Source organism: Camelus ferus, chromosome 8 (assembly GCF_009834535.1).
Source record: "Camelus ferus isolate YT-003-E chromosome 8, BCGSAC_Cfer_1.0, whole genome shotgun sequence".
Classification (NCBI taxonomy): domain Eukaryota; kingdom Metazoa; phylum Chordata; class Mammalia; order Artiodactyla; family Camelidae; genus Camelus; species Camelus ferus.
In genome coordinates, this window is record NC_045703.1 from 45,070,558 (window position 1) to 45,079,733 (window position 9,176).

Consider the following 9,176-nt stretch of genomic DNA (forward strand, 5'->3'; position numbering starts at 1 on the left):
TCCACTTAGCCGGGGGACATGCCCTCCTGTGGGTGTCACGTACCCACAAATATCTTGGCGGTAGGAAATTGGTGGGTCTTGTGCCAATCAAATGCTATCCATCCCACCTAGTGGAGACATTCACATTGAGAGCGATGTTGGCACATAGCCCTTTGGGGAGCCACCCCACTGTGCAGTTTGGGGCCTTGTGTTCAAACCGCTGCTCGATACAGAAGGGACTTAAACTTCTTAATTTTACATGAACAAGTATTGTCATAGAGCAGGTTCCCCTGCAATAATTTTTCTAGTGGGCTCATACCAAAAGGCTTCAGTGGCAGGGTGCAGTGCTACTGCAACCCACATGGGCAGACTGCCCTTGCAAGAACCACCTGTATACCGAGCAGTTCCCGGGGGTGGCCCTTTTCTCTCGTGAAAGGGACTAGGCGTGGAGTCCACCTCGTGATGTGGGAGTGTCTGTACAGCAGGCGCAACTCATCTCACAGGCCCTAACACCTGCTGCAACTCTGCAGCCAAGGGGCTGGTGGCATATTGGGCCCTCTGTTCTAAATAAGCACCCAACTTCGTCAGAGTTGGGGTCTGTGCAGTTCCCGATCGGGGTTGCTTTACCCATGTCTGTACCCATCCTGCAATGGGGTATGTGGTCTGTACTTGGACCTCTTGCCTCCCCGTCAGGGGTTCAGTGGATGCATACGTTGCTAATAAATTGTTTCTCAATTAAAGAATAACAATATTCAGCCCCTTTCCACAACTGAGACCAGATCGCTATGGGCACCTTCCGATGCCCATGCTTTTGCCATAAGCCCCAACCATATCCACCATCGTCTACATGGACTGTCAACCAGAAAGGGAGGTCTGGATCTATCGTGTGCAGCGCTTGCACTTGGGCCACTGCCCTCTTAATTTCTACAAATGCACGTTCGGCCTCATCTATCCAGTCCCAGACTTCTTCCTTCTTAATCAATTTATAAAGGGGTTTGGCTATTTGGGCCAAATGAGGGGTAAAAGCTTGCCAGTATCCCAGAAGACCTAAGTAAGTCTGTAACTGTTTAACTGTCTTGGGGCGGGAGTATGTCTGGGTTTTGTCTATTGCTGCCTCAGGCAGCACTTTTGTCTTACCTGGCCAGACAACACCCAAGAATTTGATAGAATGTCCAGGTCCTTGCACTTTGTCCCTGTTCACAGCCCACCCCCCCGCCCACCAGGGCTTCTTGCAGCATTGTGGCACTGGTTTCCAAATCTGAAAGAGAACCAGAGGTTAGCATATGTCATCTATATAATGGAACAAATAAACAGTATCTGGTTTGCTCCTTGTAGCCAGGTCCTGGGCCACTGGGTTATGGCTCAGTGTGGGGCTGTGTAGATATCCCTGCGGTAACACAGCAAACGTCCATTGTCTACCTTCTCAGGTAAATGCAAACTGTTCCTGGCTCTCAGGGGCTATGTCTATAGAGAAGAATGCACTGGCCAAGTCAACCACATAGTGACAAGTACCCAGTTCATGGGACAGCCGGTCCATCAAATCTGTTATATTTGGCACAGCTGTATGCATGGGGGGAGTGACTTTGTTCAGTTCTTGATAGTCCTCCTCCAGGACCCATCTGGCTTCCACACTGGCCATGCTGGAGAGTTATATGGGCTATGCATAGCCCGAATTATACTGGCTTCCTCAAGCTTCAAAATAGTCCGTCCTATCTCATCGTGGCCTCTGGGCAACCAATATTGCCTGACATTCACCACTCGAGCGGCCTGTGGCAGAATCAGAGGTGCTTGATGAGGGTGCCCCGTATAACTGTTTTCACCACGTCAACTCTCAGGCAAAATTCCCTTTGAGTCGTCTGTATTTGCAATCCTTGCAAAATGTCTATTCCCAGGATATACTCAGCTACTGGGGATACATGTACTTCATATACAGCAGGGGGCAAGCAGCCAATACCCAAAGTCAGTCACTCGCTTAACTCGCATTTGCTTGATTCCATATCCCTCTATATCATGGTCCCCAAAAGCGATCTGGATTTCCATACAATAATGTAGTTTCGGCTCCTGTATCTACTAGTGCTAATACCCACTGTTTATTTGTAGAGGACCAGTGGGTAGTCAGTCAGTTCAACATGTGGCCTCTGGTCGCCTGGGTTCCCCGTGTCCTGGATGCCGTGGCCTTCCCCCTAGTCTGGGAGAAAATCAGTAAGGGCCACCTTTCAGGCCTGCAGGGAGGTCGTCAATGGGGTATATTGTTGCTCAGGCCTTAATTTCTTCTATAGAGCCATCAGGACCTCCAGTTTCACCCGCTGCTGCACCACAGGTCATAGATGCAGTGGAACAGGGCAGGGGCCAGGCTTACTGCTCTCGAAGAGGTGGCAGAACTGGAGCCATGCAGGCATCTTTCTGTCATACTGAGTCTCTGCTCAAGTCCCTCTTCCTTGCACTGTAACTGCTCCACTTGTATCTCTAATTCTCTATTTTCTCAGCTGGCATGGCATAAGACCAATAAAAATGTCCAGGCTACCCTCCCGGCCACCTCCCAATGGGCCTGTAGGACATAGTTTTCCAACAACTCCAGAGCCTTCTGGACGCCATCTGGCCTGGGTGCCACCATGTCCCAATCCTTGGGTGGAGCCCCTACCAGCAAATAAGCAGCCACCGGGTACCATAAAGAGGTAGGGGACCACATTGTTTCCTTCTGAGCTTCCCCGTCAGAGGAAGGGGGAACAGAAGGGGCACTCATTTCATCCTGCCCACTCCGCCAAGTGTCAGCCGAGGGAGGCTGAAGAGGGATTCGGGGAGGTGAGCTGCCCAGCTGGAAGAAAGCGCGAGGAGCCGACATGGAGCAAACAGCACTTCATTGCGGTACAAGCGGGCGGCGCGCAGGCTCAGGTGTACGCACTTGTCCTTTTTTTTAACGCAGTGGCGCATGCGCATTGCTCATAATGCTGACTCACGCGACTGGCGCATGCGCACATTTACCTCTTACCAGGTGTAAGCTATTGTGAACTTCGGCCTGGGCCCCACAGCCTACTCAATTAAGGCTGCCGACACAGACTTACAGAAGAAAAACGGCTTGTTGCAAGGCCACAGTGGTCCCAAGGCTGGTGCCCACGCACTCTTGGGTGAAGCTGGGTCCCGGGGCTAGTGCCAACCTGCTGGTGAGTGGAGCTGGGTCCTGAGGTCTCTGGTTGAAGGGTCTGGGGTTCTGGGAGCTCACATCAGCCTGATGGTGGGTGGGACTGGTTCTCAGTAGCTGGCAGCAAGCTCCCACGTGTCCCAAGGCTAGTGCCAGCCCACTAGTAGGTGGGGCTGGGGCCATGAATTGGGGTAACTGGAGACCGAAAGGCTAATGAGGCAGCTGGCCCATGAGTGGCTGTGCCCCCTTCAGCTAGCTGCTTCACCTGGGACATCCCAAGACTGTTGCAACTGGCTGGTGGGCAGGGCCAGATCCCAGCACTAATAAGCTAGAGGGAGAATTCCAAAAAGGCACCAGCCACAGTGTCCTCGTGGTAGAACAAACTCCCCCCAAAAGGCTGCCACCTTTGTCTACCTCCCCAGGGTGACTTCCAGCTGCCTCCTGCCTTTCCGGGAGGGATTCCAAGATCAGCAAGTGGGTCTGGCTCAGGGTCTTTTTAAATTGCTGCATCTGCTCTAGGATTTAGAGTGTGTGAGATTTTGTGTGCACCCTTTAAGAGTGGAGTCTCCATTTTCTACATTCCTCTGGTTCTCCTGAAAGGAAACCCCACTGGCTTTCAAAGCCACATGCTCTGGGAGATCATCTTTCCAGTGCAGAGCCCCCAGGCTAGGGATCCTGATGCGGGGCTCAGATCCCTTGTCCCTTAGGGAGAGCCTGTGCAATTGTAATTTTCTCCCCCCCCCCCATTTGTGGGTTGCCCACCTGGGGATGTGGGTCTTGACTATACTGCATCTCTGACCCTCATACCAATCTCATTGTGGTTCCTTCTCTATATCTTTAGTTGGAGAAGACTTATTCTGCTAGTCTTCAGGTTGTTCTCATAAATGGTTAATTGCTCTGTAAATAATTGCAGTTTGGGTGCACCTGTGGGAGGATGTGAACTCAGGGTCTTCCTATTCTGCCAGCTCGGACACTCCGGTACTTTATCTTCTTTGTTGCTAATGTAAATGGGGTTTTCTATACTATTGTGTTCTCTGTTATCATTTTGTAAGTAATTGCTATTGATTTCTATATGTTGGTTTAATAGCCTTCTACATTACTAAATTCTTTCACTGTTGGAGTTTTATCACTGTTGGATTCTCTAGGGTTTTCCAGGTATAACATCTGCAGATAGAAATAATTCTGTTTCTTCTTTTCCAATTCTTATGCCTCTGATTTCTTTTATCTAATTGCTTGGTTGACATTGCCAGTACAATGTTGATGGTAATGGAAACGGTGGCCAACTTTCTTTGTTCCTCTTCTTTCGTGTCTTGCCATTAAGTAAAATGCTGGCTTTAGAAGTAAGGAATATATATTTTCTCATGTTAAGAAAGTATCAATTATTATAATCTTAAGTGTTTTTTATCAGGAAAGGGTGTTGATTTTTTTCAAGAGTGCTTTTTCCAGCATTTATGAAGACAATCATATATAAAATTTTTCTTCTTAAAATGTTTAACATGGCATATTATACTAATGAATTTTCTTCTTTTGAAATAACCTTGCATTTCTGAAATAAATTTTACTTAGTCATGCTGTATTTTTTAAAAAGTGGAATAGATTTTTTTCTAATATTTACAATTTTGGCATCAATATTCGTAAGTGATACCAAGTTGTGATTTTCTCTCTTGTACTGTCTTTATCAGGGTTAGGTTTTTTTGTTTTATTTTGGGGTGGTGGTGGGGTGGCTGAAGGAAAGTGCAGCGTTTACTGTAAAGCATCAGACAAGGAGTCTGGAGCAGCTAATGCTCAAAAAAAAAAAACAAACCACAAACTTATCAGGGTTAAGTATTAATGTTACACTTGTTTCATAAAATATTAGGATATTTTCCTTTATTTTCAGTGCTCTGTAACATGTTAACAATGGCGCATTGGGACTATGTGATATCTGAAATTTTGACAGTGATTTTCATTCAGCTCTATAGCGAAAAAATGAGAACAGTTGTATTTCCTTCCCAGTAAGTTGTGGAATCAATTAAGTGATGGACTTGGGAATCCTTTACAAATGGCACATCACTAATAACATGTTAATCATTATAATTCATGTAAGAACAAAGTGTGGTGCAGAATGGGTAAATAAATCTGCCTCAGTTGGGAAAGTGAGAGATACCTGAGAAGGTTTCATAGAAATTTCCTTTGTTCAGTTTTGGATAAGGAATAGGGTTTCACTGAACTAAGAAGTAAATATTCCAGGTAAAGGAAAGGGCACAAGTAAAGATATTGAAGCTTATGACTTTAAAATTTGCTAATTTTGTGATATACAGTAGTGATAGACAGTTGACACTTTACATGTATTAGTTAATTTGATTTGGGGGGGGGTGTAGACAGGTGTTATTTGCATCTTAAGGTCAGAGAGGGCAGTGACTTCACAAGTAAGTGACAGAGACTGGAACAGAAACTGGAACAGTTGATAAACATTTGGGGCATTTTCTGATGATACAGTAAAGCCACAATAAATTTTTGTTTCTTTTGCACTTCCTTCTGTTCCTCTGTTATTTTTGTGTACTATATAAACAACTATTACCAATGTGTTGTGTTGTTTTATGTGATACCATATTGTCATTCATTGTTTCTTAATGTTTTCCTTATCTTTACAATTAAACTGTATCTCCTTTTGATAGGTAGAGTACACATTTGCTGTTTAGACTTCGTATAGAGAGAAACCCAATTTTTATTCTTGTGTTCTACTTCCTTCAAGTAGCTCATAAGTTTCAAGGGAAGCTAACACTCTACACTCCTACCCTCTAGACAGGGAGAGCTCAGATTGTCTCAAGCCAATCAGTAAATCCCATTGCTCTGGCCACAGTGATTAGCTCAGGACCCAGTGTGAGCCAGTAAGACTGGAGGCTTCTAGGAAAGAAACATCCTTGCTCTTTCCCACTGGATCTAACAGGACACATGAACAACCAAACAGGAAACACAAGAAGTGAAACCTGCCAAGAATGAGCCTAAAATAAGGGAGCAGATTAGGGAGAAACAAATCAAGTCTTGAGCTACCATTTTAAACCTCACCTGAAGCCAACATAGCTCAGGATTTTTCAAACACATAAGTCAGTAAATGCTGTTATTCTGAAAATCAGTTTCTGTCATTTTCAATCAAAGATCCTACTTGGTATAAGTTAGATAATGCTATGTATATCTGATGTACCTCATTGGTAGCAAAGAAGTGGGCAGAAAATCATTTATTGAACTTTTGTGAAAATACAAACATGATACAGTGTATCCATTTATTCATTCAGTACACACTTGCTGAGTGTTTATAATGCCACTGGTACATAGCTATTCATATAGGAAAATTATAGAATTGAACTCCCATTAGTATGGTTTGGGGTTTATTTTTTTACAGATGACCATTCATTCATTGACTCACTCAATTCAAAAAATATTTTTTGAGCATCAACCATATGCTAGTCTATTATTTCTCAGAGACCATTTCACTTGGGACTAGCAGACTCATTTCTGGGGAACATATCAGTTAATGACTACAAAAATGAATTCACATTACCAGTCCAAATGACAGAATTAAAACTTTGCACCATAACCCTATGTCCAGGCAATTGGTATCATGAATTTGATGTGAATCACTGCATCCTTCCTGTCACACATAAATGCACCCACATACAGTAGGTAGTAATATTTTTGTGCATGTTAAAAATCTGCACAAGAGAATCAACATGTATTTTTATTTTTTACAAACATTCTTCAGATCTATCATGTCCACTTATCAAACTCTTATTAATTTCTTTAAAGGGTTATAAAATATTTCACCTATTAATTTTTTAAAATCAATACTCATACTGATGGACTTTATGTTTCTTCTACTTTATCACAATCAATGCTACATTGTACATTTAAGTACACATGCCCTTGTGCATGAATTTATCTAAGGCATTCACATGCAAGTTGACTTGCTGGGTTATTGGGTACCACAGAGGCACACTTCCTAGATATTCCTTTCCAAAGAGGTTGTACCAGCTTAATTCCTATCAGCAGTGGATGAGCAATCTCTTTTCTCCACATCATTGACAACATTTATTTGCATTTTCAATCTGAAATTTTCTAATCTCAAGCCACCTTTGACAACTGCCCCAAACAGTATCTGCAATATAATTTCTTATGCCACTAGTTGCCTCAGCATACTTCTATTAGCTAATTTCTACTAAAACCCTATGCTATAAGACACCTTCATGACTCAGAGTCCACTTTAATAAATTAAAGATTCTAATCCCATATTCAACTAGTAAGTAGCCTCTCAGATTCCCATGACCAAAATGTTGGCTAGGTTTCAAGATTAAAATTTCTATGTGTTTTTTTAAAGCATTTTTACATTTAAGATCTGTTGATACTAGATACTCATGAAAGAAAAAAAAATTAAGTTTTAGTCATAGCTCCAAGATTGAAGTTACATTTTTATATGAAAAAAAAAAAATAAAGACACCAGCACATGGTGCATCACTAGACAATGTACAACAGCCTTTATGCATCACGGCCTGGATGAAAAGCTCTGCGTTTTCTATGCCCTTTTCCCTCTGGTGCACCCTGAGTTCCAGCAGACTGGACTAGGTTCCATTCCTATTCCCACCTGGGCTTTTGCTCATCTGATAGTCCTCTGGAGAATGTAGTGCATGGCGGACAATGATTTTTCACAGCCCACTTCAAGATGGCACAGGTGCTGGTGTGTCCGTGCCAAGCCATGCAAGAGAATAGGTTCTCCCCCCACAGCAAGACGATGTCCAGTTTGTGCATCTCCAACTGTCCCTGTGGAACTTACGGATTTTTAAATCCTCTGATTTCCCAGTGCAGTCAAACAGCTGATTCCCGGAGAATAGGGACTTCATTCAGATATAGTGATGATCACAGAAGGAAGCATATCCATTACCTCTAATGCATTCTTTCTTTCTTTCTTTTTTTTTACTCTTTTGGTGTCTAATGGCTTTTTAAAAATATATATTTGTATTGAAGTATAGTCAGTTTACAATATTGTGTCACTTTCTGGTGTACAGTACAATACTTCAGTCATATAGGAACATACATATATTCGTTTTCATATTCTTTCTCATCATAAGTTACTACAAGATATTGGATATAGTTCCCTGTGCTATACAGTATAAACTTGTTTATCTATTTTATATATATTAGTTAGTATCTGCAAATCTCGAGCTCCCAGTGCTTTCTTTTGAGGGTGACTCTTTCTGCCCTAAGTAACTCAGTCTCAAACTCAGCCTGATTGGCTAAGTTATAGTATCTGCAGCTGGTACTATTTTCCCTTGTAAACGGGAAGGGGATCCTCCCATATTGTCTAATACAGTACCTTATTTTTAAATTTAAGTTAATTGTAGTTAAATTGAAATTAATTTCCTCAATCACGGTAGCTGCATTTCAAGAGCTCCAGAGCCACATGGAGCTACTGAATAGGACAGCAGATATGGAGCCTTTTCATCATTGCAGAAAGTTCTATTGGCTAAAAACGCTCTCTAGAAAGTACAAAGAGTATTTCCATTTCAGGAGCAAATTTGGCTCTGAGAAGAGACTAGATGCCATTTGATAAGGTAAATATTCTGTAAAGTCACTTGGGGTAAGTTAGGGTGATACCCTGAAGGGACATAATTGGAGAACAAAGAATGGTTGTTCTTCAAGCAATGATAAGGATTTTGTTTATATTACTGGTGTGTGTGTGTGAGTATATATATATGTATATATGCTGCGGTCAGAATCTGATTGGCTTGGAACATACAAGGCATTTTTAGAAGCTGTGTAGAGGCTGAGGAAGAGAACGGAGACCTGGTTGTTGGCAGCAGCTAGGCAAGACAGCCAGGATGTCCAATGAAGAGATAAGTAAGTGTGCTGTGGTGAGTGCAATGCAACCCTTTCCTCCATCTCCTCCAAAAATCTTGTTAAAATGTACATTACTCATCAGTGCTTTGGGAGTCGAAAATGTTGTTTTTGCTGAGTCTGCTCTCAACATGAGTACAGTGAAGGTACAATGTGTCCGGTTATATTCAGTTTAAACATTTTTCTCCCT